At 43.1% G+C, this 19,100-nt stretch overlaps 2 pseudogenes; both read left to right on the top strand.

Annotated features, from left to right (window-relative positions):
• Nucleotides 1-566: 566 nt before the first annotated feature.
• On the top strand, nt 567-10,071 carry LOC107726715 (serpin B6-like; annotated as a pseudogene).
• A 736-nt stretch (nt 10,072-10,807) lies between these two features.
• The window catches only part of LOC107726714 (leukocyte elastase inhibitor B-like), a 14,286-nt pseudogene continuing 5,993 nt past the window's right edge, over nt 10,808-19,100 (top strand).

The raw sequence follows: 19,100 nt of genomic DNA, 5'->3' as shown, positions 1-19,100 counted from the left end.
AGAGGCAAACACATTTTTGATGATTTATGATTTACATGATTTATATACATTTTTACAGTCATTTCCACCAACATTTTGCCAGTAATGTTTTTGTTTGCTTATTTTAATTGTCAGTGAAGAGCTTCACATGTGATCAAGGTAAATATCACTTATTATCACTTACAGAATATTTAATTGTGCATCATTTCTAATCAAGCTGAAATGTGTCTGATTATACAAAAAGTGTGAAAATACTAGCCTGTTTTTTTATGTTATCTAGCGAAAAAAGAGCCAGTCAGATAAAATGAACACGGCATTGGCTGTAACAGTGAGCTTGAGCTTTAGGCAATATTTAAATGAGAGTACTGAAGGATTACAGTAGTATTATACATTACTCAATTTGTTGGTTTTGTCAGTGTCAGATGTGTATAAACTTATCAATAACAGAAACATGAATTTAATTACAGGGTTTATAATTTCAGTCTTACAGGAGGGCTGGATTTGGATTAAAGCCTGGGCGGGATTTTAGGGTGAGGCATCATTTATTAGAAAGACACCCATAACAGACGATTCATTCACCTCAGACACAAGGGAAAACTGCTGATTATTCTAGTTAAAACTTTTGTTGAACGCTGTTCGTTAGAGGTACTTTTCTATATGTTATTTCATTAGAACCAGCAGATATTTGTGTGCAGTGATGAAGAAGATAATACTGTTATTTAAACTATTGCTATTTCTTGCTCAGCTTGTGAAAATGGAGCCTTTGACTGCAGCAAACACACAGTTCTCTCTAAACCTCTTCAAGAAGATCAGCGGAGGAAACACATCAGGAAATGTGTTCTACTCTCCGATCAGCATCTCTTCAGCTCTCGCCATGGTGTCGCTCGGAGCAAAAGGAAACACAGCGGCGCAGATGTTTAAGGTGATCTCACACTTATGCATTTTTTATGGCCAGTTGTTTTTCCTTTAATCAACCAGAGAGAAGTGGAATTTCAAAAATGTATTATTAATAATCTATTTTTGTTCCAATTCTGCATTCATTCAAATGGAATTCAAATTCAGGAATTGGAATTTAAAGGAATTCTGAATTCCATTTGGAATGCTGCCACATTCCTGCACTGAGATGTGACTAATGTGGGATTTTTCCTGGGATAATGAGCTTTGTGTTTGTACAGACAAGACCATCGTGGTCTCATGTTGCAGTTTCACTTAAAGGGCAGGACACAGAAAAAGATGGTCATTCTGGGTTGGGCTGTTTGGTTTTCAGATATGACTAAATGCTCAATCTGTGTCGTTTCAATTTAATAAATAACAGGATAATACTAACGTGTGTGGAGTAAATCAAGATGGTGGTTGCTGCACTATTTTAAAATATTTGAGCAGTGCATTCACAATAGATGTTTAAGTTATCAGAATAGTGAGGTTGCCTTTATTAATAATACTACAAAAATGCTGTGTAGGTTTTGGGATTTAACAATCCTGCCAAGCCTGATGCCGCGACTCCAGCACCTCATCAACAAGACCAGAAGCCCCAGAAGCCCTGCGGCATCAAGGGTCAACATGAACCAACAATGACGCAACAAACCCAGAAGTTTGAGATACCTGCTGAACTCAAGGTTTAGTATAAGTATTTGCATGAAACACTAACTTCATGACTTGCAATGACAGCTGTATTTGCCAAGGTGGTGCATGTAGATTTTGATTTCATCTAATTGAACTTGATATTATTGATGCAAACAGAAATCTCCTGCTCAGCCCACACCTGGACAAAAAACTGAGGAGCAAATTCATTCCAGCTTCAACAAGCTCATGAGTGAACTGAAGAAACCAGGAGCGCCGTATGTGTTGAGTCTTGCCAACCGCCTCTACGGAGAGCAATCCTACCAGTTTGTTGAGGTAAGACTCAAAGCAAATAATTCAAGGTTCTGGAAATGTCCTCAACTCTAATTTCATTTGCACTCCAATCGATTTGCTATGTTACAGAAATTCCTTAATGATGCAAAAAGATACTATGAAGCGGGACTGGAGGAGGTGGACTTCGAGATGAAATCAGAGGCTGCACGACTTAACATCAACAAATGGGTGGAGAAAAACACACAAGGTGAAAACCAGCATTAATCTATTCTCAATTATAAAATTATCCAACCAGGCCAGTTCAAACAAATGCTCAAAGTGACCAATGTACATTTGTATTTTAGGGAAGATCAAGGACTTGCTCCCACAGGGATCCATCGATGCAATGACGAGACTGGTCTTGGTGAACGCCATCTACTTCAAGGGGAACTGGGAGAAGAAATTCCCAAAGGAAGCCACCAGAGATGGACAGTTTAAGCTGAACAAGGTGAGATTTCATGTTCTTATTTTCTTTTTGAAATACAGTCATTTAAGTTGCTCATGCAGTAACAGTTATGAAATATGAGTTGTGACTTGTTTCCATTGATGCTTTGCAGAATCAAACTAAACCAGTGAAGATGATGCAACAAAAGGCATAGTTTCCTCTGGCTTTAATCCCAGAGATGGACAGTCAGGTTCTGGAGCTGCCGTATGTCGGGAAGAATCTCAGTATGTTGATCATCCTTCCTAACGAGATTGAAGACGAAACCACTGGCCTTCAGAAGGTGAGACAACACAGATTCTGCTCCCAAAAGGGGGTTTTCACAGAAAAGCCATAGAAGGTCCATCTTGGGTTCCCCAAAGAACCTTTAAATGAACAGTTCTTAAAAGAACCATTCTTTCTTAGTGTGAAGAACGTTTTAATAATCTAAAGAACCTTTTGTGGAATGGAAAGGTTCCAGAGATGCTAATGGTTCTTGTTACGACCCACTCGTTTAAGATTGCAACATAAAAGAGGGATAAGACAACAAAGTCTAATCAAAGCAAATTGTTTTATTACATTAAACTATTACAACAACAATTAATAATGACAAACAATAAATGTAACACAGTAGTCACGGGAAGAAGGAGGCGGGAACCGGCGAACATTTAAACAAAACTTTAATAATAAAATAAACACAAAACAGCGCGACAGCCCCTCGCGGACGATTGTCGCGCACAAACAGGACCAAAACACAAAATAAAATCCAGGTCTGGTCCGCTCTCGTCCAACACTGTCGTCACTCCTCCTTTTATCCTTCCGGAGCTCCTCCGTGGGACTCGAGACCGGTGAGTGGCGCAGGTGTCGCGCATTAGCATTTACTCCACCGGCCTCGCTCCGTTCCCACGGCTCTCGGCCCCGCCCCTCTTGTCACAATAATCTAGGGGTATTAATGAAAATAATTCAATTAATATAACAACAGCAAAACTTTAACTACATAATATAAGAAATGTCCATTACCTAATAGGATCAGGAGACTCAGGGTCGTCACACCTCCCACTCCAAAAGGAGGTTCCCTTAAGAACCGACAAAAGAAAACAAAACAATGCACAAACCCATAACACATACTAAACCATAATATATAATCACATTAATACTCATCTCCATAAATTCCACTCCATTCTACTCTTGGATTCCTGGGCCCTAGGACAAAGAGAGAAAAAGCGAGAGAAAAAGTAGAAAAAAAAAAGAAAAGAAAAGAGAGAAGAGTGATACAGAAGAGGTAACCCAATACCAATGGGATATCTTACACCTGTGAGAGAGCATCAGCAATTACGTTATCCTTACCACGCATATGTTTAATCTGTAAGTGGAAAGGTTGCAGAATAAGGCTCCACCTCAAGTCTTTGATTTTTACCGCGCATTCGATCTAAGAAAGTCAACGGATTATGGTCGGTATATACAACGATAGGACCACAAACAGAGCTTAAATAGACCTTGAAATGTTGAACGGCTAAAACAAGGGCTAAGGCCTCTTTTTCCACAGTAGAATACACTTGCTGATGACGATTTAATTTTTTCTAAAAGTAACTGACCGGATGTTCGATTCCATTGGAGTCCTCTTGCAAAAGAACAGCGAATTCACATTTAGCAAGTTTGATAGTCAAGTTAGCTTTGGACAACCGCTCAAAAAGCTCTCGAATTTGTGTGAGGTGTTCCGACCAAGTGGAACTGTACAGAACAACATCATCCAGGTAAGCGTCACATCCGGACAACCCAGACAACACTCGATTTACTAACTGTTGAAATGTTGCGGGAGCGTTTGAACCCCAAAAGGCATAAATGTGTACTGTAAAAAACTATCAGGTTTAATAAAACCAGATAATTCCTAAGCTCGAGATGTTAGTGACACTTGCCAATAACCTTTCAGGAGATCGAATTTGCTGACAAACTGCGCAGAACCCACACGGTCTACACAGTCGTCAATTCTGGGCAAAGGGAAACAGTCAGGCTTTGTCAAAGAGTTAAGCTTCCTGTAATCAGTGCAAAAATTATAAGAATTATCAGGTTTACTCGCTAAAATGCAGGGAGAACTCCAAGAACTGAAACTAGGTTCTGCTAAATTATGAGTAAGTAAGTAGTCCACCTCTTTCTGAAGCAACTTCCTTTTTATAGGATTTACTCGATATGGATGTTGTTTCACAGGTTGAGACATGCCAACATCAATGTCATGTTCAATGACATGAGTTTGGGTAGGAACGTCAGAAAAGAGAGAGGGGAATGAACTTACCAACGTAATTATATCAGTCTTCTCTGGTTCACACAAATGAGACAAATGACAAACTAGATTACCGAGGACTTCAGAATTGTTGAGGCGCCCCTCCACTACACCTCGAGAAGGACCATTCTTCTCCTCCAAACTGTCAACCATCTCTGCAGATGCTGCTGAAACACTTGGATCTACAGTCTCAGTAGTTGTTACAACATCAATAGACACACAATACGATCTCAAAAGTGACTTAAGAGTCTGGTGGAATCTTTCCAGCCCTCCCTGGCTTTGAGGGTGATAGGCACCCGAGATATTGTGTTTAACTTTGAGTGACTGCATGACTTTAGAAAACTGTCTGGACATAAAATTTGAACCCTGATCAGACTGAATGGTTTTTGGAATGTCAAAAACAGACATAAAACTCGTTAAAGCTTTTAAGATCGACTTAGTTGTTACTGATCTCAGAGGATAAGCTGCAGGATAACGTGTAGACTGACACATCACAGCGAGTAAATATGCATGCCCAGCCTTTGATCGTGGTAAAGGTCCAACGCAATCAACAATCAAATGTTCAAAAGGAGTGGTAACCACAGCGATAGGCTGTAAAGGAGCCAATGGAACTTTTTGATTTGGCTTTCCAGTCATTTGACAAGTATGGCAGGACCGTACATACTCACTCGGCCTGCTGTGCTTTGATTAATTCCTCTCGGGTCACACCATAAAATGGAGACAAAGAACAAGTGTTAACATGGTCATCCATAATAACTTATCAACGTTGTAAACATCAGGCTGGGACTCTTTCACAGTGGTCACGTCTTCAACTTTAGTACATGTACTAGGTTCTGTTGGAGAAGAATTTTCAGAAGCAATAAAGGTGTCACCAAGAATGCTCTCAGGTTCATCAGGCACACATTTCTTAGCCATCGCTCGAGTTAATCGCACATGCAGGGAATAAATTTAGACAGTCAGAAGACCCATCCAGTTTCTCTACATCAGAAACTACGATAGGTGGAATGCCACCATCTGACTTCTCCCAGACATTTCCCCCGGCTAAATCATTGCAGAGTATGAACGTGACACCAGGGACAGGAAGCATAGCACGTACTCCAACCACCACATCGCCTGATACAAGTTTAGAATTAAGGTGGATGCGGTGTAGAGGAACTTCCATGTAACCCATTTCAAGCCCTCTGACCAACACATGAGTTCCAGTGGCATTATGCTCAGACAAAGGCAAAAGTCCTTCCAACAAAAATGATTGCCCCGCCCCAGTATCTCGGAGGATGCGAACAGGCACAATTTCATCAGAGTCAGGCAAAGAAACACCCCCTTCAGTGAGAAATGGTGCAAAATCAGTACTGTTTTTAACATTCTCCATCTCAGTAATTTCCATGCACTTAACCTGCTTGGAGAAGAGTTCACATTCGATGTAGAAATTAAACCAACAGGTTTAACAGCTTTCTTTTTCTTTTTGAGAGCAACACAGTCTGAAATTTATGGGAAATGAAGTCCTTAAGAACAGTTAGTACTCCGGTGACGGTTCCCTCTGGTGGTGATCGGAGGGAGCCACAGAAGCTTGATTTGTGACAGTATGACTAAACTATTGTCAGCAGAAGTGTTTGACACAGCATTCTGGCGTACAACCATCTTTTTATTTTTCTCAGAGACACTCAGCTTAAATTTGGTCAGATTATTTAAGTGACTAGCAGACACATGATGAGTAAGAGCAAATTCATCTGCCATAAGAGCAGCATCGGACAATTTAGTCACTTTGTGTTCATTTAGATACATCGCAACAGAACTTGGAACACAATTTTTAAACTCTTCCAGAAGAATGAGCTCTCTAAGCTGTTCCTTTGTTGCAACTTTTACGGATGAACACCAACGGTCAAAAAGATTTTCTTTCTCTCTAGCAAACTCAAGATATGTGCACTTCTCAGACTTATAATGACTCCTGAATTTCTGGCGGTAGGCCTCAGGTGCCAATTCATAAGCATGCAAAATTTCAGACTTTACAATTTCATAGTCACCACTTTGTTCAGCGCTGAATACACCTCCTGTGCTCTACCTACTAAAAACACTGCAGCAGCAGGGTCCAGAACTCTCTAGGCCATTTCAGGGACTGTTGGAAATACTTCTCTACGGCCTTCTACTGAGGTGCCCTTGAGCAAGGCACCGAACCCCCAACTGCTCCCCGGGCGCCGCAGCATAAATGGCTGCCCACTGCTCCGGGTGTGTGTTCACTGCTGTGTGTGTGCACTTAGGATGGGTTAAATGCAGAGCACTAATTCCGAGTATGGGTAGCCATACTTGGCCACATGTCACGTCACTTTCACTAAACTCAATATCCTTTTCTAACTCTTTCTTTTTTAGCGCGCAAATGTCACGCTCAGCACAAAATTTTTCCACATCAACACATAACTTTTTCTCCTGCAAAGACATCTCACTAAACTTCACATTACGCTCAGGGTCATAAAGAGGAGAGGTTAAAGATGTATCAGGGTTAACAGGTGGAGTTCTTACCTCTAAAACACCCCGCTCGACAAGCGCATCTTTCACAACTTTCAGCAGCGTCTCTTTAAGTTTCTTATCATTACTCGTTACCTCCACACCAAAACGCTCGGCAATCTGCGACAGCTCTTCCTTCGTACATCTTTCCAACAATATTTCCGAAGGAAACGCGAAGAAATCCTAGATTACCGATGACATTTCTATTAGAAGAGGCAGCAGAGCAAACACAGCAAAACAAGCACACGTGAGACGCCGCTAAACTAGCGCGTGAGATGGCGGTAACCTAGAGCGTTGGAACTACAAATCCCATCAGCCACTTAGCCAGGGATCGTCACATTCACGCTCCGGGTCAAAACACTACCGTAGATAAGATAAATAAATACTTACCACAAGTCATTCCTCAAATTATCTTCGTACTCGGTAGATATCACAAACACAGATGCGGAGAAACAACAAAAGTGTTACTTTAAATGAAAATGAGAGACTTCAGTTCCTAGCTATAAACAGAACTAACTAAACCTACCTGCTCTTCAAAGGTGTACCAGACTCCGTGCAGCATTTAAACGCTGAACTCAAGGACATTTGGCATTACAAACCAAAAGCCCGAAGCGTACCCCCAACAGAGATTTAAAACCTCCGCCCAGAATAACCTTCAAAAATAATAAAGGCAAAATAACAAACTAAAATAACAAATAGTGTCTCGATGGAAGGATTAGAAACCCAGCTGAGGATACTCTAACTACCTGAAGTCTCCTCATTTACAAAGGCAAACACACTGAAACACTATGCATTTCTTATATACCGTATTGGCCCGAATATAAGACGACCCCCCTTTTTCCAGATGTACCTTTTGGAAAAAGGCTTTTTAAAAAACAAATCTTGTTTTTTCTCAGTAAAACACATTTTGTCTTCAATTATTTTCATATTGCATATTTTTCCTATTTTAATTTTTGTTTTGAAAGTATGGTAAAAACTGGTAAAATGTACCAACAATCACATTTAAAAAATATACACTTTTTGATATACCATTAAAAAATTTTTTAAAAAGCAGGTAGCCCATCTGAATTATGACATTTAGGCTATCCATCTAATAATAGCCTACCAAAATCTTATTAACAGTAGAAGTTAAATCTTACTGTAGTCTTCAAATCTGGGTACTGTCTTACGTTTTAAAATCACAAAGGGAGTTTGGTCCCATCTGGCTAACATGACAGTCACGACTCATGCAACTGTAAGGTTTTTTTTCTTTTGTTTGTACTCGCGATCTTTACAACACGCATTACATTACGTATTTCATGGCACACTCGTTTTATGCGTATTTGGCGCCACCTATTGTTGTGGGTGTATTATTAACATGTCAAAATCTAGACCCTGAAAGACGACTGCATTTTTTCAGATGTATTTCCAAGAAAAAAACATCGTCTTATATTCGGGTCAATACGGTATGTAGCAATCCGAGACGAGCGCCCAATTCTATGTTACGACCCGCACGTTTAAGGTTGCAACATAAAAGAGGGATCAGACAACAAAGACTAATCAAAGCAAATTGTTTTATTACATTAAACTATTACAACAACAATTAATAATGACAAAAAATAGTCTAGGGGTATTAATGAAAATAATTAAATTAATATAACAACAACAAAACTTTAGCTACATAATATAAGAAATGCCAAAAGAAACAAACAAGAAAAGAGTCAGAAAGAGACACTCCTGAGAGAACTATCCCACCAGAAGTGCCTCCCCAAATAACTCAGAACACGCTTAAATACTCAAACTAACGATCAATTAACAGGTTGACAACCAATCAAAATCTTCCACTCTCTGCTCCAATAGGATCAGGAGACTCAGGGTCGTCACATTCTTCATTGAACCATCAACGCCAACAAAGAACCCTTATTTTTAAGAGTGCACTGTAAAAAAAATTCCGTAAAATTTACGGTAAAAATCCGGCAGCTGTGGTTGCCGGAATTTTACCTTAAAAAATACGGTAGCAACGTTTTAGGTTTTACGGTTTTAACTTAAATTTACAGTTAAATACCGTAATTTCATTAACTGATATAATGTTAATATACCAACCTATTGAAGTACTGAAATCTGTTTTGTACCTTTGTAATACACTGATAACCACCAAATGCAGGTGGTGATGAGAAATTCACGTGATTAACCCAAGCACATCACAAGCAGCTTTTAAATAATAACATATATAGAAGGTGCACAGTGTCATTCACACGAACACTAAACACCATAAAACACACATGAAACTGAAATAATGCAATAAACATTCATTTAACAACATTAGGTGTAACAAAACACCCTAATATACAGAACTGATAAGAAAGAACTAAGAAGAAACATAGCTTTTTCACCGTATATAGTAGGGGAATTTACCATTAACCATTTAACAGGTTTTTACTGTAACATTTTTACAGTCTTTTACGTTAAATTCACGGTCATTTTTTACAGTGTGTATATGGATTGTTGTTTCATTATATGTTTATGGCAAATACATGTGTCGAGTTCTTAGTATTCATATTCATACCATTTTTATGTCTCATCCAGCTTGAAAAGGCACTGACCTACGAGAAGCTCATGGAGTGGACCAAACCCAGCAAGATGCGTCAACAGGAAGTTCAAGCATTTTTGCCCAGATTCAAGATGGAGGAAACTTATGACATGAAGAGTCTTCTGCGCAGCATGGGAATGGAGGATGTTTTTGATTGGCAGAAGGTGAATCTTTCAGGCATGTCGCCTAACAACGACCTGGTGGTGTCGAAGGTGATTCATAAAGCCTTTGTTGAAGTAAATGAGGAAGGAACCGAAGCAGCTGCAGCCACCGGTGGTGTCGTCGTCATACGTTCATTTGCACAGATGTTTATTGCAGACCATCCCTTCCTTTTCTTTATCCGACACAATCCCTCCAATAGCATTCTGTTTTATGGACGCTTCTGTTCTCCTTGAAGATGGTAATGATGAATTGATGATTCTGGCTGCATGTGTTCCTCTAATAAATAAAGTCTATTAAATAATTGAGTGAAATTGTCTGTATGCATTTATTTGACAGCACTGACTCTTGAGTTCTGGTACAAAAATAGGCATAGATAGATCAGGTTTGATTTCAGTTCACTTGCATAGTTATATACAATACATAATTATTAGGCTATATGACTATATAATTATATAATTATATCATTTTACAACACTTAAAATTCCTAAGTATTGCACAGTGACACCTACTTTCAGCTGGGTTTTACAGACATTATGATTAAGAATGACTAATTATGAGTAATGCAGTTATTAATCTTTCTTTAGTCCAGGTTTGTTTCTTCTGCTACACATACTTTTATTTGATTTTTATTTAGGATAAATAAGAGCAAAGAGCAATCAATTCAAGTTTGATGCTGTTACATGTGGATAAACCTATCAATGAATAATAGAAACATTTTTTTTTTTAATTATTACAGGGGAATTTTAAAACTGAATTTACAGGAAGGCTGGACTTGGATTAAAGGCTAGTCATTTTAGGGCGAGGCATCATTTATTAGAATCACACCCATAACTGTTGATTCATTCATCTCAGATACACTCAGGATACTTGTTTCATTTCCTCTGATTATTCCAGGTAATGCTTTTTCTGAACTCTGTTTGTTAAAGGTGCATAGAACTAACGAGATACATCCACCTTCAAATCTGCTGTTATTAAACAACCGCTATTTCTTGCTCAGCTTGTGAAAATGGAGCGTTTATCTGCAGCAAACACACAGTTCTCTCTAAACCTGTTCAAGAAGATCAGCGGAGGAAACACATCAAAAAATGTGTTCTACTCTCCGATCAGCATCTCCTCGGCTCTCGCCATGGTGTCGCTCGGAGCAAAAGGAAACACAGCGGTGCAGATGTTTAAGGTGATCTCACACATGTGTGCTTTTTATGGCCAGTTGTTCAGAATTCAAATTATATATATATGTATATATATATATATATATACAACTCTGTGTAGGTCTTGAGCTTTACCAATCCTCCCAAACCCGGCGCCGCGACTCCAGCGCCTCGTGTTAAAGAGGATCAAATTCATTCCAGCTTCAACAAGCTCATGAGTGAACTGAAGAACACATCACCTCCGTAAACAAAGAAGCAAGATTCATTTTTAGCATTCAAATATGCACTGTATGTTCAGTACAGTTCATCAATACTGTTTTCAAATGTTATCAGAACTGTTTTCAATTTATTAAGGTCTTTAATGCTCACACAGTTAAACACAGTTAGCATACATACACTCAGCAAGCAATGTTGTTAATTAAACACTGTATAGGCACATTTAAAGATACAATTTTCAATTTTAGGCAGGTTTATACTAAGAATGTTAAGTTTTAGAAATGGATTAAATATTTAAGTCAAGTTGCTGTTTTCATAACTTTGTAATATTTTTCGGTCAATATTAAATTACTGAAACAACTACAATTTTCACTTTGAAGTGTATTTTTTTTTAGGTTTGATATGTTTTCGAAGTAACTTGAAAGTAAAGTAATTAGTAATCTGTTTACTTTTTACATGCAGTAATCAGTAATGTAATCAAATTACAATTTTCAAGTAGTAATCAGTAATTTGATTCTTTATTAATTTGATCAAAATCTATTACCTTTTTTGAGTAACTTACCCAACACTGCTCAAGAAGTATTATATCCTTTTAGATTTTGGTTCTTAACACATTTTTCTCTTGGTATCCAAAGAGAACATGGCTCCAAATCTTAGGTGAAAATTGTATATAAAAGTGTATTACTCAATAAATATACTTGGTATTTAATATTTTGGCATTATTCTTCATTTCTGTATTTCTTTCACCAGGAAAAAAAATGATCTAAATCAAAATCAATTTTAGCTGAGGACTTCTGGTTGAGTTGACACGAAATGACCCTAATTTCATCTGCACCTCAATTGATTTGCTATGTTACAGAAATTCCTTAATGACACAAAAAGATACTATGAAGCCAAACTGGAAGAGGTGGACTTCAAGAAGAAATCAGAGGCTGCGCGTGTCGACATCAACAAATGGGTGGAGAAAAAAACACAAGGTGAAAACCAGCATGAATTTTAAAGTTACTCTATACTCTAACAAATAAAAGTTATTTAATGTTTTTTGCAGCACAGTTATTAAAGCTAGTTAAGTTATTGAGCTAGTTATTTAAAAAAATAAAATAAACACATTTTAAATAAAAATATCAAAGTTCAAACCAATGCTCAAAGTGGACAACATACATTTGTATTATAGGAAAGATCAAGGACTTGCTCCCACAGGGATCCATCGATGCGATGACGAGACTGGTCTTGGTGAACGCCATCTACTTCAAGGGGAACTGGGAGAAGAAATTCCCAAAAGAAGCCACCAGTGATGGACAGTTTAAGCTGAACAAGGTGAGATTTCATGCTCTTGTTGTTTCCTTTATGATCCAGTATTTATATATACAGTATTTTGTTTATGCAGTAACGTTCATGAAATATGAGTTTCAACGTGTTTCCATTCCTGCTTGGAAGACTCAAACTAAACCAGTGAAGATGATGAATCAGAAGGCAGAGTTTCCTCTGGCTTTAATCCCAGAGATGAACAGTCAGGTACTGGAGCTGCCGTATGTCGGGAAGAATCTCAGTATGTTGATCATCCTTCCCAAAGAGATTGAAGACGAAACCACTGGCCTTCAGAAGGTGGGACAACACAGATTATACTCTTAAAAATAAAGGTCCCAAAATGGGGTTTTCGCAGTGATGCCATAGAAGAACCATTTTTCAGTGAACAGTTCTTAAAAAAAAAAAACATATTTTCCTAGTGCAAAGAATTCTAAATTTTAAAAATACAAAGAACCCTTTTCCACTATAAAGAACCTTCCCTTTCAGTCAGTCACATTCGACGTGACGAACTGGGATCTCGCTAGAGAGACCAATCACCTTAGAGTGATAACAAAACAAGCCAATAAGTGTTGGCGTGCGATCTTTGCGTCGCGCACCCCGCCCCGCAGCGCGGGTATATAAGGAGAGCGCGTGCAGTCGCACATTCAGCTTTTCACTGAGGATCCGAGCCTTTCAGCTGGTGTGGTTACCAAGCAAGAGTGTCTACAGACAGCAAAATCTTCGACAGTGTTGGTGTCACGGCGCGTCAGCGGGGGTTGTTGGTCCAGTGCTGCTGCTGTGGTGTCTTGGACGGCATGCTGCAGCTCATCATACTGCAGTTGCGCTGCGACCTCCCCTGGGCGCTTCAACACTTTTTTATCTAAAAGAGCGAATCTAAAAGAGCTCCACGAGTGACGCGGTGTCTTTTTAAAGATGGCCTTCCACTCGTGTGTTTCTGGATGTGGTCGCTTCCTGGCTCCATCTGATGGTCATGATCGCTGCATCTTGTGCCTGGTCTTTGAGCACGCTGAAGCAGCGCTCGTGGATGACTCATGTTCTCATTGCGGGGACATGACCATCGCGATGTTGTGGTCGAGGCTCCTCTTCATCAAATGAGGAGGAGTCCCCCTTCCCATGCCCCGTTCTAGTTCCTCTGTCTCTCAGCAGCGGAGGACTACTTCAGCGTGTGGCCAGGGTGATCTGAGGACATCCCTGTCGAGAGCGTCTCCGCGGGCCCCTCACTCCTCCAGCACATTGCACCCTCTGGTGTTCCGCAATGAGGTGGCTGAGACCCAAGACAGGGCGGGGTCTAGCATCTCATTCGGGCCTCCGGCAGATGACAGGATGTCGATCACTGCATCGGGGGACGAGCTAGGCTCTGGAGATGAAGACTCGACTGCGCTGCCTCCGTCAGAAAGTATGGTGTTGCCCGAGTCAGATCCAGAGCTGACTGATATGCTTTCCCGGGCCACAGAGAGCGTCGGGTTGCAATGGAAACCTCCTCCATCTCCCGAATGCTTGAGGTTGGATGATTGGTTCCTGGGGGTGCCGCAGGCCGATCATCGGCAGCCACCTCCGGTTCCTTTCGTCCCGGAAATACATGAAGAAGTTACTAGATCTTGGAGGGCACCTTTTTCTGCATGAATCAGAGCTAGTGCTTCTTCCGTCCTCACTGCCCTCGACGGCGGGGTGGCTAAGGGGTATGTGGAGATCCCCCCAGTCGAGCGCACTATTGCGATGCAGCTCTGCCCGCAAAGCGTCGCCGCCTGGCGGGGTAATCCACGCCTCCCGTCCAGAGCTTGTAAGTTCTCATCTGCTCTAACGGCCAATGCTTACAGAGCTGCTGGACAGGCCACCTCCGCCCTGCACGCCATGGCCCTCCTGCAAGTCTACCAGGATAAGGCGTTAAAGCAGCTGCACGAGGGCAGTTCTGACCCAGGGGTAATGCAGGAACTGCGCACTGCAACGGACCTCGCCCTTCGGGCGACGAAAGTCACGGTGCGGTCCCTCGGTCAGATGATGTCCACCCTGGTGGTCCAAGAACTCCACCTTTGGCTGAACCTGGCAAATATGAGGGAAGCCAACAAACACCGTTTCCTGGACTCCCCGATCTCCCAGGCTGGCCTCTTCGGCAACATGGTGGAAAGCTTTGCCCAGCAGTTTTCCACCGCACAGAAGCAGACGGAGGCGATCAGACACATCCTGCACCGGCGGCCCGCTGCTGACATCACCCCGCTGTCGGCTGCAGTCCCTCCGCCCGCTCGTCGCCGAGGGTACCCTCCTGCTGCCTCCACCTCCGCTCCAGCTCGGCCTCAGCAGCAGCCTTCACACACCGGCTGCAGCGTGGAGCTGGCAGCAGGAAAGCGGCGCAGCGCAAAGTGCCAGAGCATGCAGCGTTCCTGAGACGGGTGACCCAGAGACTCTGGATCCTGCTCTTCAGGAGATGGTGACCGCACCACTCCTTCCCCCAGAGGAGGGCCGGGGGGAGAATCTTTTGTTCCCTTTTTGTTTTGTTCCACCACTGGCTCCCCAGCCGGTGGTACCCAAACATTCAATAAAAGAGCAGTTTCCTATTTCTCCGGGTCTCAAGAGGGCGAGGATGGCAGTGTGCGAGGCTCAGCCTCAACAATCTCGTCCCCCTCTTCATTCGCCAGCGGGCAGCAGGGCCGGTTCGAGGACGCTATGCCTTCTCACGCACCTCCTGCCCAACCGTGGAACCAGGTAAGTGTTGCACCGCGTACTCAGACCCCACTCCGGGACGCTGTGCCTTCCGGGTCAGGTCCCTGCGCTCCACCTCGCTGCCCCACTGCGGGTACATTGGTGGTTCCCCTAGTCCCGCTTGTTCGGTTCCTGGGGGCCTGGCTAGCGCTCCCCAGACCGTCTCGCTGGCTCACGAGAACCATCAGACTCGGCTATGCGATTCAGTTCGCCGGGCATCCTCCCAAGTTCAGGGGCATTCGGTTCACCTCTGTGCCGAACACGGGTACTTTGGTGGTTCCCCTAGTCCCGCTGGGTCGGTTCCTGGGGGCCTGGCTAGCGCTCCCCAGACCGTCTCGCTGGCTCACGAGAACCATCAGACTCGGCTATGCGATTCAGTTCGCCGGGCATCCTCCCAAGTTCAGGGGCATTCGGTTCACCTCTGTGCCGAACAAGGATGCTCCCGTCTTGCGAGCGGAAATCTCAGTCCTGCTGGCGAAGGACACGATAGAGCCGGTCCCTCCAGTCGATATGAAGTCGGGATTTTACAGCCCCTACTCCATTGTACCCAAGAAAGGCGGTGGGTTACGACCAATCCTGTACCTGCGCGTTCTGAGCCGGGCCCTTCACAGGCTCGCGTTTAGGATGTTAACACAGAAACATATTTTTCGATGCGTTCGTTCCGCACAATTGGTTTGCAGCGATCGACCTGAAGGAAGCGTACTTTCATGTTTCGATCCTCCCTCGACACAGGCTGTTTCTCCTCTTCGCGTTCGAGGGGCGAGCATATCAGTACAAGGTCCTCCCTTCGGGCTGTCCCTGTAGCCTCGTGTCTTCACCAAGGTCGTGGAGGTAGCCCTCATTCCGTTGAGGGAAAGAGGCATTCACATTCTCAACTACCTCGACGACTGGCTCATACTGGCCCAGTCTCGAGCACAGTTGTGCGAACACAGGGACGTGGTACCCTTTTCTCAGTATGGAGTTGGACTCGGTCAATCTAAGTGCGCCTCTCAGTAGAGCGCGCTCAGTCGATGCTGAACTGCCTGGAGTCATTTCAGCGCAGGAGGGCGGTTCCACTGAAACAGTTTCAGAGGCTCCTGGAGCATATGGCATCCGCTGCTGCTTTCACGCCGCTCGGATTGCTTCATATGAGACCGCTTCAGCGTTGGCTTCACGACCGAGTCCCGAGATGGGCATGGCAACGCGGCACTCACCGGGTCTCAGTCACCCCGCCCTGCTGCCAGACCGTGGTCGGACCTTGCCTTTCTTTGGGCAGGAGTTCCCCTAGTGCAAGTGTCCAGGCTTGTTGTTGTCTCAACAGATGCCTCTGCCATAGGCTTGGGTGCCATGTGCAACAGGCGTGCAGCATCGAGCACCTGGACAGGGCCTCGTCTGCAGTGGCATATCAATTGCCTCGAGTTGCTAGCAGTATGGCTTGCTCTGCACCGCTTCAAATCACTGCTACACGACAAGCACGTACTGGTCCGGATGGACAATACTGCGGCCGTTGTGTACATCAACCACCAGCGCGGTCTACGCTCCCGTCGCATGTCGCAACTCCTTTGGAGTCAGAAGCATCTGAGGTTTCTTTGCACCGCTCACGTCCCAGGCGAGCTCAATCGTGCAGCCGACGAGCTCTCACGTCAGCCCGCCCTTCCGGGAGAATGGTGGCTCCACCCCGAGACAGTTCAGCTGATCTGGAGACGCTTCAGGGATGCTCAGGTAGAGCTGTTTGCCTCTCCGGACACGTCCCACTGCCAGCTGTTCTACTCCGTTTCCCCCAGTGAGCCTTCTCGCACAGACATTGTGCAAGGTCAGGGAGGATGAGGAGCAGGTCCTCTTAGTAGCGCCATACTGGCCCAGTCGGACTTGGTTCCTAGAACTGATCTCCTTTCTCAGAGAGGGGTCACCCTCTGGCACCCGCGCCCAGACCTGTGGAATCTCCACGTGTGGTCTCTGGACGGGACGCGGAGGTTCTAGGTGGTCTACCTCCAGCGGTAGTCAACACCATCACTTCAGCTAGAGCACCCTCTACGAGGCACGCCTACGTGCTGAAGTGGAACCTGTTCGTTGATTGGTGTCCTTCCCGGCAGGAAGACCCCCGTAGATGCCCGATCGCGGTCGTGCTCTCCTTTCTGCAAGAAGGGCTGGAGCGAAGGCCATCTCCCTCCACCCTCAAAGTGTATGTTGCCGCTATCGCCGCACATCACGATGCAGTAGATGGCAAGTCTGTTGGGAAGCACGACTTGATCATCAGGTTCCTTAGGGGTGCCAGGAGGCTGAATCCTCCGCGCCCCCACCTGGTTCCCTCTTGGGATCTCCCCTCGGTCCTGACAGCTTTGAAGGAGGAGCCCTTCGAACCTCTGCAGTCAGTAGAGCTTAAGTTTCTGTCACTAAAGACAGTGCTCCTCACTGCATTGGCTTCGGTCAAGGGGTTTGGGGATCTGCAGGAATTTTCGGTCGACGATTCGTGCCTTGAATTCGGGCCGGCCAACTCTCACGTTGTCCTGAGACCCCAGCCTGGTTATGTGCCCAAAGTTCCCACCATGCCTTTCAGGGATCAGGTGGTGAACTTGCAAGCGCCAGAGATGGGCACTCGAGTTAGTGACTCGGACTCGAGTCGCATTTTTTTAGACTTCAGACTTGACTCAGCCTCGACCTGAAATGACTCCAGACTTGACTCGGCTCGAGGAAAATAACTCGAGTCTTTTATCCTTAAATACTTATATAACTGATATTCAAAAGGCGGACCACATCCGCACCCCGGCATCCATCTGGACCGCGAGCCGTGACACCATAAGTGAACAGCGCTTCAAAATAACAGAGCAGATCACGCGCTCAGGGTCGTTTGTGGTAAATATCTTTCAGCGCTATATCCTCTAGTATTTTTATCAAAAGCCAAACGCGCTTTATTCAAGCCCTTTCAGCTCCGTGCACTTTCTCTCTCTCTCGCTCTCTCTCTCTCCGGATGCGCGCCGGCGTCAAGTTTAGAGCTGCAGGTGACAAGGTTATTTTAACAACAACAGAAACAACAAAACACAGCAGAAAACAACAATGCTGCAAATATAGTTATTTTTCATACTATCTATTTACCTATCTATAACCTTTGACGCTGACTGTTCAAACCAGATGTGACAATACGTTTCTGATCTACATTTAGCATTATTAATCTGTAGGCTAAGAACATATAATTATGTAATTATAATTGGGAAAACTGTTGTTAGATGGCTAGGATAGAACTTAAACTTTGAAATTGCTGGTTATCTTTCTTTTCTGCTCAAGATGAGAATGTTTTGATTATTGTAGCTACTTTGTTTTTAGATAATGCTTTTATTTAGGCTAAAATATTAAAATAGTATAGATTTGCAGGAGGAAAACCCTGAACAGAAACAGTATTTTTAGTTTTTGTTAAAAATGCAATACATGTTTAAAAAAAAATTTATATACTGTATATAGAAAAAAATATAGAGGCCGCGGCTTGGAACTTTAATTGAATACCCCTGACTTTTCTAATAAAGAAATACTTAATTTGTATGGTTTTGTAATATCTGTGTCACATATTTCCTTGTGTGCCATGGTTGATCGGACTCTTATTATAGAATTTCATTACAGAAAAATGGTTTTGAACATGGTAATGGATTAAAACATAGCCTATAAATAACAGGTTGGATGTACAATAAACTTACATCTTAACACCTCTTTTTTTTCCTTTTTTTTTTTTACAAAGCAGATCATAGAATATATATTTTGTCTATAGCCTATAAAACAGCTTCGTAAATAGGACGATTTCAATACAATAGGATTCTGATAAGATTTTTTTAGCAAGCCATTAAATGACTTGAGACTCGACTTGAGACTCGACTCGGACTCGTGGCCAAAGACTCGAGACTTGACTCAGACTCCAGCGACAAAGACTTCAGACTTGACTCGGACTCCAAGTTAAAGACTTGT

Source organism: Sinocyclocheilus rhinocerous, unplaced genomic scaffold (assembly GCF_001515625.1).
Source record: "Sinocyclocheilus rhinocerous isolate Xijiao unplaced genomic scaffold, SAMN03320098_v1.1 scaffold2201, whole genome shotgun sequence".
Lineage (NCBI taxonomy): Eukaryota > Metazoa > Chordata > Actinopteri > Cypriniformes > Cyprinidae > Sinocyclocheilus > Sinocyclocheilus rhinocerous.
The sequence above is the reverse complement of the archived record's forward strand: the minus strand, read 5'-3'. Positions and strand labels throughout refer to the sequence as shown.